The sequence below is a fragment of the Ursus maritimus genome, unplaced genomic scaffold, assembly GCF_017311325.1.
Source record: "Ursus maritimus isolate PB19 unplaced genomic scaffold, ASM1731132v1 scaffold_19, whole genome shotgun sequence".
In the NCBI taxonomy this organism is placed as follows: Eukaryota; Metazoa; Chordata; class Mammalia; order Carnivora; family Ursidae; genus Ursus; species Ursus maritimus.
Window position 1 is genome coordinate 26450929 of NW_024424341.1, and position 26725 is coordinate 26477653.

At 39.1% G+C, this 26725-nt stretch overlaps 1 long non-coding RNA gene across 1 annotated transcript in view; it reads left to right on the top strand.

Moving 5' to 3' along the window:
* The first annotated feature begins 1334 nt into the window (after nucleotides 1–1334).
* Nucleotides 1335–26725, top strand: part of LOC121103433 — a 35178-nt gene continuing 9787 nt past the window's right edge. The window contains exons 1-2 of the long non-coding RNA XR_005835616.1: nucleotides 1335–1410; nucleotides 2014–2183. This is a non-coding gene — a long non-coding RNA (uncharacterized LOC121103433). The remainder of the gene's footprint in view (nucleotides 1411–2013; nucleotides 2184–26725) is intronic.

Below are 26725 nucleotides of genomic sequence, written 5' to 3' on the forward strand. Positions count from 1 at the left end.
GTTGCAGTGGAAGGGAAAGAGAAGAATAGGTGGAAGATTTCATGAGCCAGGCCAGGTATGCCTCACTTACACCCACATTCCCTTGGCCAGAACTCAGTCATGAGGTCCTATAAATTACCCAGGAAGAAGAAGAAAAAATGGGTATAAGCAAGCACTGAAGTCTCTGCCGCCCCACTGTATTTTTAGCAAAGAACAGTCCCTTACAATAGGAATTCTCAACAAGCACAGATTGAATGAATCAACAAATGGATAGATGGACAGATGGAGAATGGGTGGATGGTTTTGTTGTCAATGGGCAGCTCATTGATTCAGCTAGTCTGTAAGTTCTTTGAGTATAGAGACCATATCTGCATTGCCCATCATGGGAGAGAAGTTTGGGGCACATAGTAGAAGCTCACACAAGGATAAATGATCACCACTACTTGGAAGATTTCAGGGAGGAGATGGACTGCTAGTAGTTCATCAAAGAAGGGTATGGAATGAAATTGGAAAAGCAATTTAAGAAGTGAATTTGTGAAGGCATGGAATGGATGAGAAAAAATAGTAGAAGAAATGATGAAGAAACATTAGTATGTGTATTGTTAAGAGTAACAAGGAAAGGAATCAATGGAGAATGGAGAAACTAGCAGAGATAATGCCTCCCCTTGCTAGTGTAGCAAAACACTCTGTCTGTTGAGTCGCAGACTCCATCATTTTCTCTTTCGATGTATTATAGACCTAAACCTGGGAATAAGGGTGCCTTTTTAGTGAGATAGCACCTTTTCCCTTCCCATTTTGATCCTTAGTGTTTAAAATGAGTAAAATGTGCCCAGGAAGTATGTATTTGGCTTGGCCAGAAGTTAGCACTACAGAAGGCATTTTGCCCCTGACCGTGCAGAATGGTAAACTACACTAGTTCCAGGCCCAGCTGTCAGGCCAGGATTTCTCCCTAGCCCTTCTCCAATCAATACATAGAGCTGCCTAGTGCCATCGGGAGGGAGCTGTATTTAAAAAAGTGAATGAAGTAGAACAGCCAAAATCTTTCCGTTCTTTAAGCTCTTCTCTGCAGCTTCTGCCCACAGAGAGGTACCACTGTGAGAGCTGCAGATGAGCAGCATGAGGGTGCCACCCTCCCCTGCCCCAAGATAGGGTCAGGGTTACAAAAGTAGCCAGCCCTACATTACGGGCTTCTGAAATGCACTGTCGGAGTTAGTGACAGGGGAGCTGCTCTACCTCTGGGGCTACAGCAGTGCAGTGAGCTTTAGTGGATCAATACTTTAGTCTTGTCATGCTAATTGCTCATTGGTTGACATTCATGATCCTTCCTTGCTCCCTCCCTATGTAAACTCTTTACAGCTGGAACAGCGAGATGCAAAAATCCTGAACCTTCAAAGCCAGCTCCTGCAGAAGAGAGAGGGCCTGGCAGCTGAGGTATGGTGCTCCCTCATTTTTTGCCCCCCTTTAAAAAGCTTCATGTCTGTCTGCATGTGGTCGTGTGATAGGGAGACGCACGAAGAAATGCCTGGGGTAACTCTCTGCAACACATAAATGGTATTACCTTTTCAGAACAAAACAATATCTCCTCCCCTTTCACTCCTTCCACTCCTCCCCCTCCCCCCTAAAAAAACCCCAGAAAACAGAAAAATACCCGCCCCTTTCTATGAGTTTGGTTGCAGCCGTTCTTCTGCTTTGGTGAATATGTCACCCTCCGCCAGCTCACAATGAACATGTACCTGCACAGTCCTCTTTGCTCCCAGACTAGGGCATGTCAGACTGAGCTGCCATGTGTGTGTGCTCTTGCATGTGTGTGTGTTTGTATGTGTGATCACGCCTACCATATTGGCTTCCTGTCCCTGGGACATCAGCTTTTCTAGCTAGCTGAGCCTGTCCCCACAACCACTGTTGCCACTGAGACCACCCCAATTCCTATACTGTAAGCTTCAGGCCTGTGCTATGCAGGGTTTTGTTAAGCCGTTTAGTATTAATTGATTTTTTTTTCCGTTTTTTTCTTTCTTTCCCTGGGCGGGTCAATAGCTGGATGCTTCAGGAACAGAGGATCTATCAACTGCAGACCAAGCATAGGGAGACGCAGGCAGACCTGGAACAGAAACCCAGCCAGCTCCAGCCGCTCCGACAATACTTGGTGGCCAGAGAGTCGGCAGCAGGAAGCATGAGGCAGGAAATTACCCAATCCTTGAGGTCTGGTAAGTTTCCTCACTTTTGGGAAGTGAGGCAAATGATAACCAAGTCTTTCTTTCCTTACTCAAAAGAGTCAGCAACATTTTTGCTGATTTCAGTTAATGAGCTAAAGATCAAAATCGGGACGCCACCAGCAGAACTGGGAGGATGGATGGGTTGTTGAGGGAGTTTGCGGGATAGATGATGGCTAACCAAACTCCGGTCCTAAGGTGAGCCACTGCAGCCAAGCAGATGTCCTGGGTATTGATCCCTGCCTCCTGATATTGATTTCCTCTTGGGGCCAAGAATGGGATGGACCTACAGAGGACAAGAGGAGAACCGACACCCTCCCAGAGGACCAGGCAGCCCTAATCGGTGATAACAGTGTTAAGTGGTCAGCCTGGAGATGAGGTTTGCTCAGATCTATTGATCTGCACTCCCCTGGGATATAAATCCTTCTGAATTTGCTTCCATGATATAAATATTTATAATTAAAATAGCCTAGGAGCCTCTTTGAGGCACAGGGAAAGTGGCCCATCCCAGGGTAGGTGTGATATCAGTCTCTGCCATCTCCGTACTTTGTACGCTCTTCCCACTCTCGCATCTGTTTATTCATCTCTGCTTTCTCTTCTGAACCCTATTTTGCTCACCCTCTGAGTGACAGGCACAATGTCTCAGACTATCAGAAGCCAGGAAAAATCTATTCTTTCTGAATGCAGCCTCCAGCTGAGGAGGGAGTGCTGCTCCCCCCAGCCAACGCTACACAGTTTCATGTGCATTCAGGAGCCTGGACTCAGAAAGGAATGGGCTGTTTTGGGGGGAGTAAGGGGAAGACCTCTTTAGTTGTTGCTTTGTTCTTGCTTTCGTTGGGGCATCAGAATGGATCCAGTAACAAACAGCTTTATAACACAAATGTGTTAACCAATGCCAAGGCCCTGTGTTGGCTCACTTGCAGTTAAATCTAGAAGAAAAATTTGAAGGGCCTCACATTCTTGTTTCTCAGCACCTCATAAATCTAAGCTCACATGAAGTGACCAGAGCATCCCTTACACAAGAGAATGGGAGGGTGTGGGAGAAGATGCTGAGAACTTATTTGGAAGCAGAGCCCTTGAAACCAGCTGGAAAGAGCAAGACCATTGACCAAACCTTTATCCACTGCAAGGACAACCTTATAAAGGATTGAAACCATTTGATTTTAATTTTTTTAAATTTGAATAGTATGGAGAATGGTTTTTGAAGGCATTTACTGTGCTTCTTAAACCTACCATCAGCTTTAGTGTCCAGGATACAAATCTCTTAACCCTGAATCCATCATTTGTTTGATATCCAGGATACAATCTTTTCAGTTCTGGAACTTCTGACTTTCTATCAGGTGTCTGCCTTGATTCAGTGCTTATTATCTTGAACTATGTATCTTTGTGTGTCTGCCCTCAGCGGGTTTTGTTAATTTGGAATTGATGCCTACAAAACTGTTTAAGGACTTCTGAATCTTATTCTGTTGAGGAGGTGTGTTGGTGGGTGTGATGCACTGTGTAGGATGTGGGGAGAATTCACTGGGTTTTACTTCTCCTCATTTCAGAATGTTTGGTCACTCCAGTCCATTTGTGTGAGTTAATAAATGTATGTCTGTGTATCTATGTGCAGTCATCTGTACTTGGGAAGCAATGAACGTAAGCAGGTTAGAGTGGTGCCCCATGTTTCTCTTGCATTTGCGTTAACTGTGTCTTTGCCAGATGCATATTAAGCTTTGCTCTTTTTTTCCCCCTTTTTATTCAGAGATGGTAGTTTCAAAACTCAAATCTAGCTCATTTGTCTCTTTTAGCAAATGATTGAGAGTTAGGGACTATTCCAATTGGCAGGCAGGGGTCCGTATTTGGACTCCATCTGGCTTAGATAATTTATACAGAATAAAAGTCTAACAGGTATAATCACAACAGGCTTGACTTGAGAATGTTTCTAAGCATACTTGAGGTTGAAAAATACTTCAAGCTAAAAATGGAAGAATGTTCTGGTTAGTAACTTGTATGCCTCTGTGGTAATGGAGAGAATTGGAATGCAGTTCTCTTTGTTTGATTTATATGGCGACACTCAGAATGTGAAAGGTGTATTTTACTGTAGAAATAAACTTTCAACCTTGACCTAAAGAATAGAAGACTCAAGCCAGTACTTAAATCCTTCTCTGCTAGGTTATATAATGAAAAGCATAATTAATAAGAATAAAAATCATGAGATTCGTGTCTTTCTCCCATTGTTTGCAATATTTGTCAACATGTGCTTGCTTGATTCCTATGAAGAACAAGCTTATTTGGAGAAAGTGATCTAAATTTCAGAACTGAATGCATTCCACTAATTAAATGTGTTTCCATGTGATCTTAGTGACACTAAATCTAAATAGCACATACATAAATTCATTGCTGTCTTGTGCAACGATTCCTACAGGTCATATTTGAAAGCTTGTTACCAGCCATAGGGAAATAATTATTATTATGGAATAAACCAGTGGCTTAGGATAGCAAGCTTCAATGTCTTCTCACTTATTCAGAATTTAACTCCTATGTTATAGATACATGACATATACTACAACTTCCTTTTATATTTTATATATATAGATATGTTTTTCAATCCCATTTGTCTAAGAGGATCTATATTCAATATATTTTTAATGCAAGGATAGAAATATTTCACTGTTTTTTCTATATTCATAACATAAAATATAATGATATTGATATTTCACTATTATTTCTATATAAAAATATATGTAGTATGCTTCAAGCCTTTCTGAACATCTAGACATACTCATTTGACCCTTAGTGCAAACTTATAAGTTAGAGCAGAGTCATTACCTCATTTTTCACCAATAATAAACATGCACAAGATGACACAGATACAAGTATCAGACTTGGGCCAATGACCTGAGAGTATAGACCCCTGGTCAAGTGCTCTTTCCTAAGTTACCAGCTGCCTCCATTAGTATTTGATAAAATTTTAGCATATTCTGTACTTCCAGCACCTATCACAACCATTGAAATGCATATAAGGCAAACGTTGGTTAGTATTAAATGATCTTTAGCATTCTGCTCATGCAAGAAAAAGTAGTAAATAAGTATTTCAGGCATCTTTCTTTGGCCTTTATCACACCACCACTGGCTGTAGAGTCTGATGCCATGACAGACCTTTCTTGTTAGACTCAGAAATTCTGTGAGTTATTAATATGCCTAATCAATAGTTTTGCTCCCCAGAAACATGTCTCTATGAAAACACAGCAAGTATATATTACTCAGTTCACAGAACTGACACGCACATATTTAGTCTTCATACCACCAACATTTGCTTTTAACGAAACATTATGTATAATTTGAAATATCAAGATAAAGTACTTAAAATCAACCATAAACTTTTTCTCTTCCTGAAATAACCACTGTCCCTTTCCCCAACCTTCTTACTTATTCAGGGATTCTTAATCTTTTCTGTGTCATGGACCCTATTTCCAGACTGCCATACCCCTGAAGCCTATGGACCTTTTCTCAGAATAATACTTTTCTGAAAGTATGAAATAAAATGTGTAGAATTAATTAGGAAACCAGTTTATATTGAGATTGAGTTATCAAAAGATTAAAATCATTTAAAACATTAAAATCAATTTCTGATATGACAATATGTGTACTTTTTATTAAAATATTGATATGGTCCAGTGTTAGATCTATTACTGTAATTTGAGGGTGAATAAGATCCAGTGGTGGATCTACTGCTATAATTTAAAGGTAATGATGAACATTAGGGATATTTTGAAATTACCTACAATATATGATATGGATGTGATATGAAAGTAGGTGTGATTCCTGTTGGTGACATTGTCACTGGTACCATTAATATTACTGTGGTTTGTTTCCTACAGTTATAATTGAAGGAAATGCTACATGTGGTTCATTATTAATGAAAATAAAGGTATGATTTTTTTTGTCCCGTCCAAGTTTATAGACCCACTGAACTCTATCTGTGGATTTATTACAAATCAGTGGATGCCAGGTTAAGAACCCCTACTTTAGCTACTTCCTACTCATTTTTCAGAACTCAACTGAAGCATCATCTCTTCTAAACAATTTCACCAGCCTTCCCCCAGGAGGAATAAACTGCCACTTTTCTGTGCCTCAAGAGCACCCACAACCTCTCTAACTAACACTTAGCACACCACAGGATTCGCATCAATTTACTTGTCTGTCCCTCCTAAAGAGTGCACATTCCTGAGGGCATGGCTCTTGGCTTATTACCACCACCTACCATGATGTGTGGCACATAGCAGGGATGCACTAGATATTAAAAAGGAGGAGGAAGGAAAATTCAAAGACAAGGGAGGCTTATATCACAGAAAATTAAAATTAATAGAAAATTAAAGTCAGTAGGTTGAATGTTTGCTTGAGTCAGAGTTTCCATCAATAGCACCTTCATATCCCAAGCAGTAAAGATGGCCACAGGGAGCCTGTTCTATTTCCCTTCTAGTGCAACTCTCAATTTATAGCTTCCTAAAAAATAATAATCCTATATTAAGGATATAATAATGATAATATCCTAGTTTCAGACCCAGTTTTTAGCTTTTGTTAGTACAGACAAGGGAAAGTCAGGATGGGCATGGAGATAGAGGGCTTTCTTCACATCCTGAGATTTTAGGGCTTTCTCAGTCAAATTTAAAACTCCAGGGAAAATTTTTTTGATTTTAAGGCACGGATACAAACATGTAAATTCCCCCTAAAACTCTATGTATTTGAAAATAATTATGAAAATTTTCTTGAAAACTAGAGCATTAGTTATAAAAGCCTCTTAAGTCCTCAACACAAATGCTTTGTGTCAAATAAGCATAGATGCTTATACATAAGAAGGTACACTTTCAGACATGCACTCAACTTCTTAATATTAATGTCACATAAAAATCAGAATTTATTCATGCATACTGACATAATTTTGTATGCATCTCTTGCTTCCCAGTAATAAATACTTGCTATTTCTACCCAAATGAATGGGTATTCACATATCACTGTGAGGCTGCATATTTCTTGGGTCCAAGCTGATTTTTATCTACAATGGACTTGTTTATTGCAGGAGGAAGAGGATAGAGATCAAAATGAAGATAAAATTGGAAGACAATTTATAACCATTTTTATTGTCTAGTCTTCCATTCAGTATTCTTGTGCATGAGTGCATGTTGAACCTGAGTCATTGGTTAACAGTTCAATGGCTTTCAACAGAAAGAATATCTTATTGAAGTATACTAGTCAACCACAAATTTAGATTACAAAATTGAATCTGATTTAATATAAAGTACTAAGATCTTGTCTTGGGTAAAGCTCATTTCACCCCATCATTTAATAAAACACTGATCCATGTGCACTACATGTATCCTACAAGTGGTATCTTATCAGGGTCAGTGGTCAGTGTCTGTGGAGCAGATGCCTAAATATCCTGTGGATCTGACCCTTGCTTCAGTATTCACTTACCTTCATCCACTGAAGCAGAAAGTTGAAAAAACTGTATTGAGTCCTCCATTCCTAAACAGAGTGTTGGTGGAGCAAAGAAGAAAGATTGGACAATGACTATGATGATAGATAGGGAGAAGTACCTTGCATTGGAACTGTGGGTCAAAGAATTGATCTCAAAGCATCAATCCATATTTGAGCCCCCTCACCTTTTGAAAGGAAGTCCCCACATAGCCTTAATTGATATTCTTGTCACTAGGTTTCTAAAGGTCCCTTGCTTATTGCATGCTTTTTTACCTGTTACATACCTCTTCTCCCTGATTTTATCATTCTTCTCTTTTATTATTATTATTCTCATCCCTGCTCTCCTTGCTCTTTTGAAACATCTTGTATTTTTAGTTCACTGTTGCTCCAAATTTACTGATTAGGCATATAACCCTTAAGTTCTTCAGAACAAAAGTCTACATAAATCTAAAAGGTTTTTAGCAGGCAGGCAAATTAATCTAGATACACATAAGAAAACACAGGCTAAGACTTACTTTGCAAATAAATTTGGCATTCATAGTTGATATGATTATGTTAGAGTTACAACAAGTATTTATATTTATAATCACCCTTAGTTTTTGCAACACAGTAGACATCTTTTGCAGGCAGAAATGAAAATATGGTTCTGGAAACACAATTAAAACAAGCAAAACAGGAAAGACAGCTTAAATACTATACTCTACTTTTAACAAAAAAAAACTTACATAAAAAAAAAGGACCTGGGCAAATAGATTGTTAACAGAATCATAGCTTGAGATAAAGAGATTGCATAAAGCAATTTGCTTAGGAATTTAACAATCAATAGAGATTATTTTCAATAATCCTCACTTTCAAGATTTGAATATTATAAATATTTTCAAAACAGAAAAAAAGGTGTTCTTAGTAATTATCAACTATTAAAATGTAACCTCTGTGCCTAATAATATAATGACTCAAATGCAAAGAGAGAAGAACTGAAAGGATGTAGGGGATAATAGAGCCAAGAGCAGGAGGCAGCTTTAGGGATGGATAAAGGACAAATCATTCCAGACAAATGTGATCACTCTTTTAAATCGCATTACGAGATTAATGGATGAAGGGAATGCACTAGAGGTAATATATATGGATTTTACTAAAGCATTTGATACACTGCTCCATGAATTTCCACTTGCAAAATTAATTCAAATTGGGTAGAATATGTGCATGGTCACATAGATTGAAAATTGGCTGGAGGACCATAAACAAGGAGTAATGACAAATGGCGGTCCCTCACATTTAGGTGGGAGACAATGTCCAGTGCATCTCTGAGGACTGATGCACACTTTGGTATAATATAACTACCTCACTAATGATCTTGAGAAGGGGAAGGGAAATTATAGAATTTACAGATTTTGACATAGGAAGTATCATAAACCAAGACACAATTAGAGCACAAAAAAAAATTAAAGGAAAAGAAAGTAAAGTTAAACAGAGGTGATACTTAACCTCTTTTCATGACTAAAAGAACAAAGGATTGCTAAGAAAATAGTTATGTATAATTTTCATTTTCATTGTTAAAATGCTGATTGGGGAAAGCATACTTCCTGTCATTAAATAGGGTAGCCCTTTATTCAGTGAGAATCTGAAATCTATTCTCCTGTGTTCTCCAAATTTTAATTCATCTAAAGAATTCTTAGAAATGGTGAAGGGGCAGGGAGCCTCTGTGGCTCCAGTAAGTTCCAGCATTTGGTTTCAGCTCAGGTCATTATCTCAGGGTTTTGAGATCAAGCCCCTAAGCAGGCTCTGTGCTCAATGCAGGGGCGGGGCGGGGGGGGGGGGCAGGGGGGCAGCTGCTTGAGATTTTTCTGCCCCTCCCCCCACTCCCACACTCTCTCATTCTCTCAAATAAATAAACAAAATCTTTTAGAAAAAGAATTGCTGAAGGGGCAAAAGAGATAGATTTATAAAGAAACAACTTAATTATGTCGACTTATGTGCCTAAATATTGGGGCATTGGTAATTTTCCCAAATATGTGATGAATACAGGGCAAATAATCACCTTGAAAAAAACTTCAACTTATTATCAGATTCTTTCTGACACAAATGTCCCCAGGTACCACTTTGATAACTGTCAGGACAATCTTACTGTTGCATCTGATGTTGTTGTTGGAATTAAAACCATACAAAATGTCATTGTTTAATAGCAGAATGAACTCTTAAAAAGTCACTGGATAAAATTTGATTATCCTTTTACAGAGAGCAGAGTCTTAATTATAATTAAAGACCTTTTACATTCACGATTTATCAAATCCTCTTGGCCACCCTAGAAGGGAGGTATTATCATCTCCAATTTACTGGTTTGGAGGCCCAAAGAGGTTAAATGACTTGTCTAAGGCTACGGCATTAACGAACAATAGAGTCAGTACCAAAGCCCCAATTTTATGGACAACTAGTCTTGCAGTCTTTCTACCAAAGCAGTTTCCCATGTTTATGCCATGGAAGAGACTATCTCAAAAACCATATACCAGGGTCTGAACTTGACTTTGACTGTCATCCTGTGGTGAATCAGATACTGTGATAAAAGTGACCGAGCATGGAATCTGGGACATGAAAGGCACTTAATAATGTTTCACTCCTTTTCTTTGCTTTTCACCCTATTAACAGTTTCTTCATTCAGCAAGCAGTTATCAAACACCTAATGAGGGTGGGCACTGTCTGGCTGTGCACATCTAAGTCCTTCTTCTTAGTCAACTTAATTCTTCCTCTGAAGCTCAGTCTCCCAAGTGAGACCAAAAGCTCCATGAGAGAAGACCCTGGGTCTGTCCATTCACTGCAGGGTCTACAACATCTGGCACATAATCAGGTAGACTTCCTGAGCTAAAGAGAAAACATCCTGCCTCACCGCCCACCCCGAAGTTCCCCTGAGCTTCGGCCAGGCTCACGTGCCTGCTTAGCTTCTTCACGTAACATGAAGTAAAATGACCCATGACCCCAAACACACACCAAAAGAGAAGCCTGGATAGGAGAATGAGAAATCTAGGCTATTAATGCACTTTTCAGGTTGTTTTTATTTCTCTTCTACCATATCACCTCTGTGGCCTGTATAGTCAAGTCTGACAAGTTAACCACCATGCTAAAACAGTTGGCTACTGGAACACCCTTTGCTGAAGGATGGGAGACAGACATTCTGCTTCTGTACCTGTTGTTCAGCCTCTCTACAGAAAGCTCCATTGAGGAGTAACAAGATCCCACTGCTTTGCATCTTCTGGACAATCTGCTTTCCTGAAAATTTGGAAGGAGACTAGAATATTATAGAAAGCTTGGCATTCATTTGGTGAATAGCCAATTGTAAGGACATGTCAAGGAGCATGTAGCTTAGATAGTGATGCACAACATGGAGGTCCCCATGCATAAGACTGTGGCCAGGTTAAGGACCTGACCAGGGCCACCCTGTCTGGCCATGTACATGACTGTCACATCCCCGCATCCACTCAATTACTGCCCTTAACCCAACCCTGCCTGGAAATGTATTACATCACAGATATTTCCACATACAATTGAATTAGTTATATTATATTAAAAAAGAATACCTTTGTCATTCCCAACCTTCTTCCTCCACATTAGGCTTATTGCAGTTGGGTGAGTGCACCTGAAGTCTTCAGTAGGTGTCAGGTATAATTTAGCGCTGGGAAATGAATCATGGGATTGCCCTTTAGGAAAAGGCTGGGAGCTCAGCCCTGCCTGTCAAATAGGTCCCTGCCTTATAGTGAACTCTGCAGGTGAATGAATCAGTATTTGGCATATCAGCATTTCATAGAGCCTCCATGCTAATGTCTTTTTGAAATGAAACCGAGAAAGCTGTTAACCTCAGTTAGCCGAGTGTCCCCTCTGTGACCGGGATAAATCATCAATGTAGAGGCTGAGAACTCTGTTCTTACTGCTTTGGGGAATGAGAGCCAGGGCTGTGGAGAAGCCAATGGAAGGGGCCTCCGGATCTCAGAAAACTAAGTAAGGATTTTTATCTGCCTTAAAAAGAGAAATAAATATTACTTCTCCTTGCTTCCTGATTTAGCTATTCTAAAAGGATTTTTGAATAATTTGATTCAATTAGATAGCATATCCTTACTTATCCTTTCTTCCAAGCCTTTGATCTCTTCTTCAGTGAAGTCCCCCCAAAATATTTATATTTCAGTATAGTATATATGCATATCCACATATATGAATATATGTGAACAATATAACATAAAACAATATATTATTTTATAATAATATATTATATATATATTAGCTCCTGGAATCTCTCACAACTGAAAACCTGGACTAAATGCCAGAATAGCTATGGTCGGCTGACTATTCCCTACTATTCTGACTACTGTATACTACTTCTTGAATATTTTCCCAGAGTTCAGATTCAAACATCCATACAGAATCTTCACATCAGTCCTGTGAAGCCATTGGTTCTGCTTTTACATTTGAAGAAACTGGGGTACAGAGAAGTTAAGGGAGTTGCAAACCTTAGGATCAAACCCAGAACTTCTGTCATCTATTCCTCAGTTATTAACTGCTTTGCAACCAACAGTGGCCAGATGCAGTGCCAGAATTCTTCTCTTTAACAAGCCAGTACAAACAAAAGGTTCATCACCTAGGTTTGTAGACCCTTTTTTGCCCTGAAGTCTCTTGACTGCTTCCTCCTCCAGCTGTCCCAAAGGGAAGGCAATTTTATTACAACATGCATCTTCAGCCCTTGGTATTTACAATCGACTGTACAATTGCTTTTATTAGTTCCAGGATGCATGTTATTGTCCTTTTCACTTTGCCTATCTGATCTGTATCTGAACTGGAAGAGGGCAAGATGCCTGAAGTTAAGTAAGGCCCGTGACATTAAGTGTTCAAGAGGAGCATGAAGCAAGATGCTAGAGGGATTCTCAATCAGCAGGAAAACAACAGGTTGTGTGGACTGTAAGATTTTTAGAACACTTTTGGATTCAAGATAAAATATACTCTCTAAAATTTCTTGCATCCTAGGAAAAAATTAAAAACATAAATTGTAAACATGGCAATAGAATGCCCACAGCATTTAATATTATGGTTGGAAAGAAGCTTTCTTGCTTGCTCCTACCAGTCTTTGGGGAGAGGGTGAAGGGATCAGAGTGGGAAGGAAACTGACTTGTATTGACGGAGTTCAATAATTGATGGGATAAGAGATACGAAATTTTGAGGACCACCATTAGATGCAACTGTGTCATTTTACTGCCAGAAGTTAAAAAAAAAAAAAAGAAGTAAAACAACGAATCACTTAGGTAGTAATTAGTAAAAGTTTATTGTGCACACGTTGAAAGGCAGTTTGTAAACCAGGAGCATTCGAACCAAAACATGGAATGAGACTCAGAGGTGCGTTGCTATAGAGCAACTTGCATAGTAGAAAGGCAGTGAGTGTTTCTTCTTTACAATGATTGGTTACAATAGTAGAATTAGAATTAGAAAGGCAATTGGTTAGTGATTACCTCATATCAATTTGGGGAAACTTCTTAAGTTTCACTTACAATTTTCAGAGGCATAAGCAAGAAGTGACCCAGGTCAAGTTAACCTCACTTGTTTGCAAAATAAACTAAATTAAGCTTTGCTTGTATAACCAACTGGTTTTATCTGCTCAGGATATTTTCAAGTCTGGTCTTTGTGTTCGATTTTGACAGTTCCGCCCTGTTGGTCATGCTCTATGAGAGCAGTAGCATTACTCCCAATTACCACTGTTGATGTAGTCAGGTCAGGTCTAAGAGTTACATATTCTCTGTTTCCATTGGAAGAGTGGCCAGGCTGGAGGGACTTGTAGTCTTCATCATTTACGTAGTTACTGTTGATTTCACACAGTTGCCTTATCCTTATAGATAGCACTTGGCATGCAAGTGGCTGCCAACAGGTATTTAAAATGCTCAAAAGTATACAACTCACTAGCGAGGATAATACAATGACTATAAGGAGAACAATAGCCAAGGATTGAAAAGTTCCCCCGAGCAGAGAGTCCCAGGAGCTAAGTTTTAACCAACAAAACAGGTCCTTGAAGAAGATGTCACTTATTTGATGAAAAAAATTTTATCTGGTCTTTTAGATCCTTTAGATTTGGGGTGACAATGCCTAATTTGTCAACGTAAAAATAACATTTTTCTCCAGTCATAGCACATGCACCTTCTTGTTGAGCAATCAGGGCATCAGGGACTCTCCTATTTTGGAGTACTGCTGAAAATAAACCATTTATTTCAGATTGTACTGCTTGAAGAACATTTAGGGTATCATTAAAGCTTTCCTCAATAGTTGCAGAAATATTAATAAGTGATTTTTCTAATTCATTAATTCTCAATTGCGGAAAAAACATTCCAACAAACATGTAAAAACCAGAGCTTTTTTGAACAATAGGATTTGGAAACTCACAGGAAGCTTGTTACTTTGTATACAAATCATTTTAAATTTAAAATCTGACTAGCATTCGAGGAGTCCCATTTAGTCCTTTGGGTGGGAGATTTTCCTAAACCACAGTATCCAGACCATTTGGGTGGGAAAACTTTGTATATCTTATTACCACAGAGGATGAATAACCCAATATTATTAAGGGAGTTAGGGTGGATCCTGTGACCCACCAATTAGGTGGGCATCATGGTTGTTCCTTGCCATATAAGAACAAGCACATTCCCATCTTGAATGGCTACAGTTTAAATTTGGATAGAAACAAAAAACAGGGGCGCCTGGGTAGCTCAGTCATTAGGCTTCTGCCTTTGGCTCAGGGCGTGATCCCAGGGTCCTGGGATCGAGCCGCATTGGGCTCCCTGCTGGGAGCCTGCTTCTTCCTCTCCCACTCCCCCTGCATGTGTTCCCTCTCTCACTGGCTGTCTCTCTCTCTCTCTCTGTCAAATAAGTAAATAAAATCTTTTAAAAAGAGAAAAAGAAAAAGAAACAAAAAACATTATGAATTTGGTTTAGCAGTCCATGTATCACATCATGGTTGATAAATGATTGATTTCTTTTTCAGTGGTGCCCTGAATATTGGTCTATCCAATAAGTGCAACTGTTATTTCCTTTACATTATGGGATTATGGAGGCATTCCATTTCCCTACTTATTTTTCATTGAACCAATGTACAGGTTCAGTCATTTCCTTAATGATATAATTAAGGGTGTTGTTATCATTATCTAATTTTAAATTTGTATCTATATGTAGAAGTCCACTTTCCTTCATCTGAATCAAATACAGAGTAAGTCTGGAACATTCCCCCAAATGAGGTCCAGTACCATTAAGGTTTTCTATGCATAGTGACAGGTTATCAGCAATTAAGTTTGCAGAGGTTATGAGACAGCCCTTGGCCTCTAAGGCTTCTTCCCAATGCCAGAATAATTGGCTGTAAGTATTAGTTGGGTGGTCAAGGGAAGAATAACAGACCTTTTCATAAAGCCATTTTCCTGAATTAGTCAATCTAGGCATGTATAACAGCTGGTTCTAATATTAATTGGGTGTCTTCCTGAGTCATTTATGGCTAAGTAACCAGGACGCCTGGGTGGCTCAGTCGGTTAAGCATCTGACTCTTGACTTTGGCTAGGTAATGATCTCAGGGTGTGAGATCCAGCCCCACCCTGGCTCCGCACTTGGCATGGAGCCTGCTTGGGATTCTCTCTCTCCCTCTCCCTCTGCCCCTCCCATCCCCCCACCACCACTCATAACTAAGTAACCAAAAATCTCTTTAAAATGGGTCTCTCTTAAAAAATGGTCAAGTAGCCAAAAATCATTTTGATTAGTAAAAGAAATTATTTGTTGGATAGTGGACCTTAGTGAGTGTTCAATCTAGGTGAGGAAAATTCTCCCATATAAAGAGAACCATAAGTTTAAACATTTTCAGTTAGTTTGCAAGACACTAATCATGCACCAATTGTTAAAAAAATAAGTCTTGAAAAAAATGAGGAATTCTGCATATCTTGTTCCATGATCTTGGGCAGAAGTTGTCTAGATTGTGCTATCATCTGTTTCAGGGGAAGACTTCTCCCTGGAAATATTTAATTTTAAGTGAGCTGCAGGTTGACAAGTCTAAGAGTCTGGGGGAGCTCTCTTTAAATGAGAGACACGGATCCAAGGTTCAATACCCTATAATTTAGCTACTGTGTAAGAAGTGAAAAGAACCTACTACAGCCCTTTCCATCAAAATTCAAGTCCCATTTTTCACTGATGTCCTTCCCAGAATACCCAGTCTCTAGGTTCCAATATATGGGGTACATCAAGCTATTGAAAATAAGCTTTTGATTATTGTATTAGTGTTTTACAGCATTTGGTCATATCAGAATTTACAAGGGCAAAATGTGCATGGGTTTCTATCTTTAAGGGCATAGGTTACCCAGTGATGATTTCATAAGGTGTCAATTTATGTTTCCCAAAAGGTGTTGACCTTAAAGTCATAAGAGCGAAGGGTAACACACTAGGCCATGGTAATCTTGTGGTTTCAGAATACCATTGGTGTGTTCAACTTGCCCTGAAGACTGAGGATGATAAGAATAATGATAGTGCCACAATGTTTGAATAACCTTGTTTAATTGTTTTATAACCTGTCCAGCAAAGTTAGTCCTTGATCACTTGAAATTTTGGTTCAAGCGAAATCAAGGAACTCCTCATAGTGGGAAAACATTTTCTAATAATTTCTTTGCTACAGTAGCTGCATCAACTTTCCAACAAGGGCAAGCTTCTACCCATCTAGAAAACAGACATACCATTACAAATACATAATGCTATCCCATAGAAAGAGGCAACTGAATGAAGTCTAATTGTAAATGTTCCAGTGGTCTGGATGGTAGGGGAGCAACCTTTGGAGTTACTTTAATAATTTTACCTGGGTTATGTGATTGACAGGTTAAACACTGACTACAAATCTGTCATGATGAGAAAGACAATTATCATATGGTTTCAATCATTTGTGGAACATAAGGAGTAGTAGGGAGATCAGTAGGAGAAGGAAGGGAATAATGAAGGGGGGGTAAATGGAAGGGGAAATGAACCACGAAGGACCATGGACTCTGGGAAACAAACTGAGGGTTTTAGAGGGGAGGGGGTTGGGGGGGATGGGCTAGCCCAGTGATGGGTATTAAGGAGGGCACGTATTGCATGGAACACTGAGTGTTATACCCAAACAATGAATCATGGAGCACTACATCAAAAATTAATGATGTACTGTAGCAGTTCAATAAAGTCTCAAAGGATTTAAATACATAACATACATACATACATAATAAAATAAACCTGTCATGACGATTTAGGACAATAACTCCACCAATATTTTTTCATAATTTGGGTCATTTTGACAATTTCATGATGGGTAGTCGTGTGAAGTCCTCACAAGAGTGGTAATTTGAGAGATTCAGGAAGCATCAGAAAACCATTCGGACCTTCTCAGAGTCTATTATTGTTGTTGTTAAATTTACATCCTTCTTGGTGCCGTTTTGGTCCTTCAGTGTTTGACACAATTCTTGTGTGTTACACAAGTTGTCATGAGTAACCAGTTTTGGATCTATCTGACAAAATTCATTTAAAGTAGAGTGTTAGTACATTAGGAATTTCTTGAGTAGCCGCCTTAGCATGAACATCAACCATAGTAGTTCCTGGCTATTCAGAGTCTGATCGGCAGGTATGAGCCTCAATTTTGCTAATAGCTATTTGTGAAAAAAATAACAACAGAGAGAAGATCAGCAATCTGAGGTCCATTTTTTATGGACATACCATTTGATATTAAAAATCTTGTTTCCAGAGCATACCAAACACAGAGACCACTCCAAAAACATACCTGCTGTGTAAATATTTGCAGTTTTTCCTTTTGCTAGTTCACATGCTTGAGTGAGGGCAAATAATTCTGCTGGCTAGTTTGAGTTAAACTGAGAAAGGACTCTTCTTTCTAGTAATTCATATTGTGTAGTTATAGCGCACCCAGCTTGATATTTCCCTTCAGAATTTTTGACATAAGGACCATTAACATAGAATACTAAGTCCAGATTGGCTAATTTAGAGTTTCTTATAAACCTAATGTAGGAGTCAGATTTTGAGAGACCAATTCAACACAGTTGTGAGCTTCTCCTTTGTCAGATAAGGGTAAAAGGATAGCAGGGTTTAAGGAGTTGCAGCAAAGAATGTGAAGATTTGAAGGAGGCAGGAGTAGAATGTCATGATACGCTACTGAGAATTACTGAGTGCATTCAGTGTTTAGCAAACTCTACAGCATGAGGAACTTTCAGATTTAATATACTTCCTTGAACAATTTCTAAAGAGGATTCTACAATTTTAGCAGCTACAACAACTACCTTTAAACAATTTGGTTATGCCCTGGCTACCGTGTCCAATTATAAGCCATAATAAGTTATAGGTCTTTTTTTTTTTTTCCATGTTCTTGTGTAAGGCTCCCAATGCCTGCCTGTTACATTCTTTTTTTTTATAATTTTTATTTTGTTATATTATTCACCATACAGTACATCCCCAGTTTTTGATGCAATGTTCCATGATGCATTGTTTGCGTATAACACCCAGTGCACCATGCAATATGTGCCCTCCTTAATACCCATCACTGGCCTATCCCAATCCCCCACCCCCCTCCCCTCTGAAGCCCTCAGTTTGTTTCCCAGAGTCCACAGTCTATCATGGTTCATTCCCCCTTCTGCTTACCCCCCCTTCATTCTTCCCTTCCTTCTCCTACCGATCTTTCTATTTATGTTCCATAAATGAGTGAAACCATATGATAATTGTCTTTCTCTGCTTGACTTATTTCACTTAGCATAATCCCCTCCAGTCCCATCCATGTTGCTGCAAATGTTGTGTAATCGTTCTTTCTGATGGCTGAGTAATATTCCATTGTATATATGGACCTCATCTTCTTAATCCAGTCATCTGTTGAAGGGCATCTCGGCTCCTTCCATAATTTAGCTATTGTGGACAATGCTGCTATGAACATTGGGGTGCATATGGCCCTTCTCTTCACTACGTCTGTATCTTTGGGGTAAATACCCAGTAGTGCAATTCCTGGATCATCAGGTAGCTCAATTTTTAACTTTTTAAGGTACATTCATAAACAAACAGTCTAAAATGTGGTATAGGGGCGCCTGAGTGGCTTAATCAGTTAAGCGTCTGCCTTTGGCTCAGGTCATGATCCCAGATCCCCACATCAGGCTCCCTGCTCAGCAGGGAGTCTGCTTCTCCCTCTCCCTCTGGCCCTCCCCTTGCTCATGCTCTCTCTCTCTCTCTCTCTCTCTTTTTCTCTCTTGCTCACTTTCTGAAATAAATAAAATACAAAAAAAAAAAACAAAACCTGGAATAGTCAGGAAGCCCAGTGCAGGAGGATTTTGTAAGGCTTGCTTGATTTCAGTAAAGGCTACCTCATATTTTGTTTCCCAAGGAAAAGATTCCTAAATGTTACATTTAGTCAGTTCACAGAGTAGAGAAGCCATAAGGAAAAATTAGGGACCCCAAATTGGCAATATCCTGAAAGTCCAAACAATCTTCTAGGTTGTCTCTTAGTCTTAGGTCTGAGGTAATTTTCGATGGTACTTATTCTTTCTGGAAGCAGACTGATTCCTTTTGCTGATAAATCGTGATCAAGGTAATGTACTTTGTCTTGTGAAAACAAGTTCATCTCAAGGGGCCTTATGGCCTTTATAAGCTAGCTGTTGGAATAAATATTTTGAGTCAGTTTCTGAGTTCTCTCTGGATGAGGAGAAAGAAGTAAGTCATCTACATATTGAATCAAGGTAGAATTTCCGGGGAATTGTAGTGTACTTAAATTCCAATGTTGAGCTTGTGATAAATATGAAGGGGCCTCAGTAAATCCTTGAGTGAATATACTACCCAAGTATACTGTTGATTTTTCCAAGTGAAAGCTAACAAATACTAACTTTCCTTATCTACTGGGATGCTAAAGAAGGCAAAACATAGAGGTACAACTGTAAACCATTTACATTCAGTCGGAATATTTGACAAAAGAGTGTTTGGGTTAGGTACCACAGGAAACCTTGGAATACACCTTTGTTTATAGCCCTAGCATCTTTTACAATCGCCACCCTCAACCATGGGGCTATTTTTATGGACAGATAGGAGTTTTGCAAGAGCTGGTGCAGGGAATAATTAGTCCCTGATTTATTAAATCTTCTATTATGGGATGAGCCCTTGTATGGCTCCAGGTTTTAAAGGGTCCTGGGACAATTTTGGAAGCAGTTTAGAAGGATGAATCTGAATTTTGTTTATGTTGTGCCAAAATATATTCAAATAATCTCTTATTTGTTTCTAGTTTATCGTCATTTCTTTTTCTTTTCTTTCTTTTTTCTTTTTCTTTCTTTCTTTTTTTTTTTTTTTTTGTAAATTGAAGTACAGTTGACGCACAGTGTTACACTGGTTTCATGTATACAACATAGTGATTTGAAAGTCTATAGATTATGTTATGCTCACCACAAGCATAACTACTATCTGTCACCATACAACACTATTACAATACTATTGACTATATTCTCTATGCTTTATCTTTAATCCCTGTGACATATTCATTCCAAAACTAAAAACCTGTGTCTCTCACTGCCCTTCACCCATTTTGCCCATTCCTCTGGCTATCTCCCGTCTGATAATCATCAGTTTGTTCTCTGTATTTATGGGTCAGTTTCTACTTTTTGTTTGTTTGTTCGTTTGTTTTGTTCTTTAGATTCCACATATAAGTTAAATCATATGGTATTTGGCTTTTTCTATCTGACTATTTCATTTAGCATAAGACCCTCTAGGTCTATCCATGTTGTCACACATGGCAAAATCTCATCCTTTTCTATGGCTGAGTAATATTCCATGGTTGAGATATATATATATCTCACATCTTTTTTACCCATTCATCTATTGATGGACACTGCATTGCTTCCATATCTTGGCTATTGTAAGTAATGGAATAATATAGGGATGCATATATGCTATAATAAACAGGGGCGTATGTATCTTTTTAAATTAGTATTTTTGTTTTCTTTGGGAAAATACCCAATTGTGGAATTATTGGATCATATGTTGTTTCTATTTTTATTTTTTGAGGAATCTCCACACTGTTTTCCTGATCTGAATTTTGAAAGTTCAGCACTCTTAATCTTTCCCATATCTGTGAAAGAAGAGGCCCACCCATAAGAATCATAGGGAGTTTGGAGAGGTGTACAATATTTACATCATTATGGGTTTGTTAACCTCTTCAGAATAATCAGTTTGGGCTTGTAGAGCACATAATGTTTCAGAATCTATTGAGTATGGAAATTCCAAGGTTATTTCTCCTGGGACAACATTCATTTGGCCTCCTAATTTAGAAAGTAAATCTCTTCTTAGGAGATTTGTAGGAGTAGTGTCACATAATTGAGAGGCAAGGTTTTCAGAGAAGAGGCCAAGAAAAACAGTATGGGCTCTAATAAAGGAACACTTTGATTTTGATTGGACACACCCACCACCAAAACATTTTTATTACTCCAAGGAAGTTCTTGACGTTATCATGGTGGGGTTTAAAGTCAGTCTGGTATCTACTAGCACAGTATAGATTTCTCCATCTATCTTACATTTTATTTCACCCTGATGATTTGTAAGAATTTACTGGGAGTAGCTTACTGGGCAATTCCTCCAAGTCCTGTCAGCGTTGATAATCATATTGGAGATCTGATGGTTGCCCAATTATCCAACTGAATGGTCCCTTCAGTTGGATAATTACGTTGTTTGAAGATACAGTCCCTTTTCCAATGTCCCTTCTGTTTGCAGTATCAACAGGTATCTTTGTCAACAGGGACAAAATTAGTTCTAAAATTTGATAGAGGCCTCTATAGTTGCTATGATTGTAGGGTCTTGAACTTATTTGCTTGATGACTTCCACTGTCTAAAAATTCTTTCAAAATACTCAGCAAGATGGTGGAGCTTAGAAAAGGGAGTGATCTCCCATTCTAATTTATGCTTCTTTAATAAATCATTAAGCTCAGGGTGAAGCCCATTAACAAAAGGAGCAGACAAGGCAATATTAGCTTCAGAGTCCCTGAGACCAGAATGCTGTCTAAATATTTCTTCTAAGCAAATTTGAAAGTCTGCAACTGATTCACCCCTTTTGTGTTTACATGATTGTATTATATAGCTCAATCAATTCTCACAGGAAAAACTCTCATATAGCTTCATGGAACAATTAATATAATTTTCTTTCTCTTTTTATTCCATCTTTTGAGGCATGCTTGGTGGAGTCCTCGAAGTCTCTAGAGGAGTCCTTCTAATCTGCTGCATGGAGCCATCTTTGGGCATCTCCTAGACTTAACCACCATGTGAACAAATTGGTACAAATCAGGGAACCCAGGGTCATAAGCTCCAAAAAGAATCCTAAATTATTCTGTACATTTAGTGTGATCCTTCTTTGGGTCTTGAAAATCCTTTATAATGGCTTGGAGCTCAGCTCGAGATCATAGCTTAAATTCTGCTGTAGCTGGGACTCCTGGTTCATGGGAATGTCTTACTCTCAGGGGCATCAGATAGTTAAATTGATTATTTCCTTTCCACCATATCAAAGAGCTTATGTCCAGACAGGAACTTCAAAGCCTTATCTAAAGAAATTCCCAAGGATCTCTCAAGATGACATAGTTGAGAAAAGAGTTGGGGACAAGGCATGTTGATGCTATGCGTGAATGGCTGAACAAGAATGCCTCAAACACAGATGATGTCTGTCCTGTTTGTTCACTACATGGTTCTAACTGGATTGGCACAGAGTGAATTTATGGCTCATCTTAGGGGCAGGCTTTACCTTGGACATTTGTGTTGAGGTTAAAAGTAGTTGTCCCATTTTCTATAGCAATGTAAACACACCTGCTTGATAATAAACATTAAATATTTAAAAAGTCCCCTTAAATAAACCAATAAAATAATATGATAGGGTTGTAAGGTTCAGGCTGAGCTAGTCTCATTTACCTATGAAATCATAAATAAATCATTTTTCTTAATTTACTACTTATAAAGCTATGTATTTGTGGTGTATATTCAAAATTTATTTATAATAGAGAACATTAAGAATGGAAGAGTTGTAAGTTTGAAACACATTGCATCAGTACCATCTTAGAGGCTTAATGCCATTGTTATAACCACATCACTTTCATCTTTTCCTCCATTAACTTACTAGATGTGGCCAGTTATCACCTCCTAAACAACCAGAGGGCAGCTCTACAAGGATTTAAGATTACCAGGAGAGGGGCACTGGGTGGCTCAGTCAGTTAAGCATCAGCTTTGGCTCAGTCATGAGCCCAGGGTACTGGGATCCAGCCCTGCATCTGGCTCCTTGCTCAGCGGGGAGCCTGCTTCTCCTTCTCCCTCTCCCCCTCCCTTCCTGTCCACTTTCCTTTCTCTGTCTCTCTGGGGGGGGGGGGAGATTACCAGGAGAATTTTTCCATGATCCTATTAGGATTTAAAAAAAAAAAAATACAGGTTGCTTGCTTTTTCAATGTCTAACGAGCACTTCAAGTATTTACAAGAGGGAATTTAATGCAGGGAATCACATGGGGGAAACTGAGACACCAGTGGGGGGTGGGAAGTTAACAAAAGCAGGAAGCCACTACCCTCCTGCAGAGACAAAGGGAGGAGGTGGTGCTATCATAGTCCAGGGACTGGAATCATGTCAGGTCTATGGGGTAGAGCTGGAGTTACAGAGGAGACGTAATTGTTGCTGGAGTCCCATCCCAAAGCAGAAAGAAGAGGGAAATGTGCTTGGTTCCTCCCTCCCACACTCCATTCTCCTTCCAGCTTCTCTCATTGGCGAAACCTAGCTGGTGCCCACTTGACTTTGGAGCCTAGAAAAACAGCCTGCAGGGGTTCAGCTCTCAGCTACACAGAGCAGAACAAGGGAAGAATGAGGAATGGAAGTGAACACAAATAGGAAACAGCCTAGAAACAAAAGAAAAACCTCTCTATAGATAAAGACCTACACTTTGGTCTTTAGTAATTATTAAGTTGTGCCTCTCAGCTATCAGGTTTGAGTTTCTTCCAGTGTTGGTTAGGATGGTTACGTCCGTACATTAGCCATCTTTGCGGCATATCAATGGATGATAAACATTACTAGACTCCGCAGGACAAATAAAGAAATAGAAATAGAATACAGCATCCCTGATTAGATGTGATTTACTCTTATATTTTCCTCTCTGGAAAAGGTAAATCCTAAAAGAGGAGGTAAAAGGTTTCCCAGAGAAGAGATAAAAGGGTGTTTTAGGTAGAGGGAATAGCCTAAAGAAGTGGTAAAAACATTTTGCATGGGCACACAAATCTCCTTAGCTGGAATCAATTCTGAATGGGCTTGGGTGACAGAGAAGTGAGTAGAAAACTTTGGAGGACTTTAAATGTGATCAGTGAAGAACACAGTAAACTTTTCATATGAAAAATGGTGTTGAGTTTTGCTGATGTCAGAAAGAGTACTAGGAAGCTGTTGGCATATCTAGTCACAAAGTAGAGAACCAAGTGGTTGGCTGTGAAGAGGCATCCTAGTGTGGTAGTTAAGAGCATGGGTGCTGAAGCAAGAATTCCTGGGTTCAAATCTCAGTTCTACCACTTACTAGCGTCTTCTCTAAGAGACAAAGATATAATAGTACTTACCTTGCAGGGTTCCAAGCATCAATTTTGTACTTGACACATGATAAATGTTAGCTATTATTGAAATCATATTAGAGGATGAGCTTATGAAGGAGGGAAGGGAGAAAGAATAAAATGCCCTTCAGGCAGCTCCGATGTATATTTGGAACATTTTGTAATCTAAATTGTAGTTGAAATCACTATGAATGCATAAACTTACTGCACGAGTGAGTCCAGAGAAAGGAAAAACAGAGGGCCCAGGACAGACAGAGGAAACAATAGAAAACGCAGTCAGAGAAATAATAAGAGAATTCTGTGGACCAGCCTATTAAAACCTCAGAGAATAATAAAGCCTTACAAAACAATGGCCTCTCAGCAGGATATTGAAAACCCTGGATGGATGTCTTCTGTTGAGTTTGCTGAGTTGGTTCTCTGCTTGCTCTGTCCTAGGCATTACCATCATTTTTGCACATTGCAGCATTTTAAACGGCATTACTGGACTAAGAGCCAATCACAATGTTTTATAAGTGCCTATCATCAGTGAGCAATAGAAAACTGATACATTTTTCTGTCCACAGGGAGTTGAGTGTACATCTCTAAATCTTCCAGGGTGATTAATTTGGTGATGACAAGAGCACATTTTTAATGGGATACCAGATCCACCTTGACTGGTACCAGTTTCCTTGCTTCGCACTGGAGGCTGAAGACAATAAGGAGAGGTAGCTCACAATGTGAAGCCATTATCAACAACCACGAGGTGGCCAACATTATTACAAATGGCCTGGCATCAGCCTGATACCAGCTCTAGCTGAGGCTGCATATCCATATGACACGTGGTCATTATACTTGGTTTGGAAAAAACAGTGAAGTGCTTACTTGGGGATGGAGATAAGAAAGAGAGAGATGGGAGGGCAAATTCACTGTAGAGTTTTGTGGTTCAATTGCCATTACTGCTTAAAGAACAGGAGGGCAGAAGCCCAGTTGGTAGCAGCTTGGAGAATGCATCTTTCTGTATTTCTCTTTCAACTCTTTCAGCAGTAGGGTTAAAGTGCTTAGAAGGACAGAGGCCACTAGGAATGGGACAGGGGCTGTGATCTTACCAAGGGGATCAAAGAAGCTAGGTTTTGCAGGCTGTGAGGTTGTACATCATAGCAAGAAATAGCCATTTCATTTATTTTCCTTAAATGACTTTCAGTTCTTTATCTATATTCATCACATAAGCCAACAATTAACTGTTTGAAGAAAAGCCCAGCAGTTGTTTAATTTCTCTTATAATTGGGGGGAACCATGTACTTTATCCTTTAAACCCATTGAAAGGGGGTACAACGAATACTTTCACTGAGACAGTAGCCATTAAGTGGGTCTGTCCCAAACTGATTGAAATATGTAATCATCCTATTTATAACCATTTCAAAATCTTTTTAGTTCATGTAGCGTGCCCTAAATCCCAGCTCTGCTGGCAACTAACTGTGTGACCTTGACAAGTCACTTAGCTTCTCTGCAGTTCAATACCCTCATCAGTGAAATTAGACATGATAATCCGGTCTAAGTACCAACTGGTTAATATGTAGATAGGCACTTAAGGTGATTCCTGGTGAACAATGTGAGCTGAATGCTTATTGTTCTTGTTGGTTTTGGTTTTGGTTTTTGGTTTTGGGTGTTTTTTGGTTGGGTTTTTGTTGTTGTTGTTCTTGTTATTTTAGACTCTCAAGGATAAGGAACCTAATCTACAGACCTGACACCTGCCTTCTTTCTCCATGCCTTGACATGGATGGGCATTCAGCAAGGGTTTGTTGAATGAATAAAGGAGAGAAAAGAAGGAATGCATAACAGAAGAAAGGAACATAATTTTTATGTTTTACTTTTCTTTTTTCTTGATTCTTTATTCCATCACTTTTGTTAGGTTACTTTGAAGCACAAGGATACTGATACCTACTCAAAAAGTCTTTCAAATGCCTGTTCTAGTCTTTACTATGTCCTTGGTTTTGAGCTTTCCTGTCATCATCTGGCTCATAAACAGCACAGGCCTCTCCCTACCATCTGCTTTTCCACCTGCCCGCCTCTCCTATGCTGTTAGAACTTACAGGAGGAAGTTATATCTTGTCAATTAAAATTAATTTTGTCAATTAGCACTGTTGCTACCACCTCAGCTAGGCTTATTAGCAATCCTTTTATTCACTCTCCATCATATTCCCCAAAGATATCATCTTTCCCATCCCTCAAACTTGCAATTCACTCAGCCACACCTCTCTCTCAGGAGGTGACCTGCTTTCTGCTTTATTGAGATGAGACTCTCTAACATCAGCTCCTTCAACTTCCTCATTCTACATCCAAATGATTTATAATCCCTCCTATTATCTTTTTGCCTGCCTCAGAAGGGAAAGTATCCCATCTTCTTTCCAAGGCTAATTCTTCTCTATCTAGATCCCAATCCATCCCTCTTCCTTCAAGGGCTCTGCTCCATCGGTTATCCTGCTCTGTTTTGTTTTTTACAGTTCTCC